This window comes from Bison bison, unplaced genomic scaffold, assembly GCF_000754665.1.
Source record: "Bison bison bison isolate TAMUID 2011002044 unplaced genomic scaffold, Bison_UMD1.0 scf7180017847200, whole genome shotgun sequence".
NCBI lineage: Eukaryota > Metazoa > Chordata > Mammalia > Artiodactyla > Bovidae > Bison > Bison bison.
The window spans coordinates 1031-3134 of NW_011477773.1; positions in this window are offsets into that span (position 1 = coordinate 1031).

Below are 2104 nucleotides of genomic sequence, written 5' to 3' on the forward strand. Positions count from 1 at the left end.
ACCGTCCTGCATCCTCACACGGGACAGAGCACGAGTTGCCCACAGGCCAAGTGGTGGCTGCAGGAGGTCGTTGAGCTCAAGCTTCCTTGTTGGGACTCCAACCAGGAAGAAGCCTTTTGGGGAAGAGGAAGTTATAGAATAAGGGATCAGGGAGGGGCTGTCTTAGGAAACGGGCAGTTATAGAGAGATCAGGGAGAAAGCTCATCGCCTTTGTCAAGGAAATGCTTCATGGACCAGTCCCTGAAAGGCCTCTGAAGAATCCCAAGTGTTCTCACGATGGAGCAGTCCTGCCACCTGCAACTCACCGCCCCCTAGTATCCCATGGCAGCAGACAGAAGATGTCCCTTTCCACCGCCAGCCTTCTCCTTGCGGCTCCCTGCGATACACCCCCACACTGCAGAGCAGACTCAGCTCAGAAGGGAGGACACAGACTGCGAAGGATGTGAAACTGAAGTTTCTAATTGGGCCAGGCTTTCGGCCACCTGGAAGTGAGCCTTTAGTTCTAAGGTAAAACTTATTTTTAAATAGTAAAAGTGATCAGAAAATGATGAGAACCTCCCAAGGTGTTACCCAGGGCAGGGGTATTGGACTGAGTATGGTTTTCCTTGGGAAGAACACTGGCTTGAGAGCCAAGAGGTTCGGGTCTCATCCTCTGCTCTCATAGTATTGTCTCCCTCTCATTTTTTCTCTCTCTTCTATTATCTCCAAAATCTTCATCCCTCAAAGATTAGAGAGAGAGCCAAGTCTTCATGTAGGTTTTCTTTCCATGATGGAGTCAGAAGAACCCCAGGATTCTGGAAAACTGAAGGCAGTGAAGACTGGAGTAGGAGGTCTGGGGTCTCTTTGCCCCCATGAAACGTGGCTTACAGACTCAGAGAGAGACAGAGAGAGAAGCTTAGAGTGGAGGTGCCAAGGCAAAAATAAAGAGAGACAAAGAAACAAGCAGGCCAGACACAGACCAGACATCTAACCTCAGGGCCAGACACGGAGCAGCCTTCGAGGGTCCTGTGAGGGTTAAGCCCTGGACTGGTTTGGGATCGACTAGCATGAGCAAGTGTGTATTTTGAGTGACAATCTCACCTTCCTGCCCTCCCTATCCTGCCACCAGAAGTCCTGCAAAACTCGCCCGAGTCCCTGGGGCCCCTGCCTAACTAGCTGAGAGCCGCGGTGCTACAGTCTAAACGGGCTCACCTCTGAAAGACGCTAGGACCTCAGGATGTCACTGGGCTCTAGACCCAGCAGCATAGCTTGCTGATGACAGGGCTGCAGCAGGGAGACAGAGAGCAGGTCTCATGTACTTCTCAGAACCAGGCTCTTTCCCCAAGCACAGAACTGATAAAGTCACGGTGCCAGGCTCACATGGGACAGTCAGCTACTTGTAAATCCCTGGGGACAGTGTCCCTGAAGGCTTTCCTCAGGACAGATGGTTGTTTTCACACCCCAGCTCAGTGAGGTATACAGGGAATAGATGGGCTGCTCAGCTTTTTTGTTTGTTTGTCTTCAGATGCCTCTTCCCACCTGTGATTCCAGGTTTGTAACTTAGTCGCTTATTACCTTTGGTAGCAAGTGAATTGTTTGCTGTGTGTCTTATGTTCCTAGTGAGATAGATGGTAAGAATTTTGAGAGTTCCTTCTCTGCTTTCTCACTAGTGCCAAGTAGAGGGAAAACAGTAAACACCTCAAGAGCCAACTGTAATTCCTGCACTAGGGATTATGACTCCAAAGAGACGCCATGTCTCGTGGAAGCGGGTAGGCTACAGTCTCCTTCCCACTTGAATGAATGTCAGTGTTGGAAGGGAATCTAGGGACCCAGTGATTTGGCCCTTGGGGCTCGTAGTTGCAAACTAAAGAAATAAACTCTGGGTTTTTAATGTTGAAAGGAAACATATTGCAATGATATTCGGTTGTTCACAGATACACTGGGAAGGCTGGAAAGATAAGACCCTGAAATAGACAGGAAAATGGAAGGCTGCATATACAGTGGAAGTGAAAATTGCTCAGTTGTGTCCGACTTTTTGCGACCCCATGGACTGTAGCCCACCAGGCTACTCCGTCCATGGAATTCTCCAGGCAAGAATACTGGAGTAGGGAACTACCATTCCCTT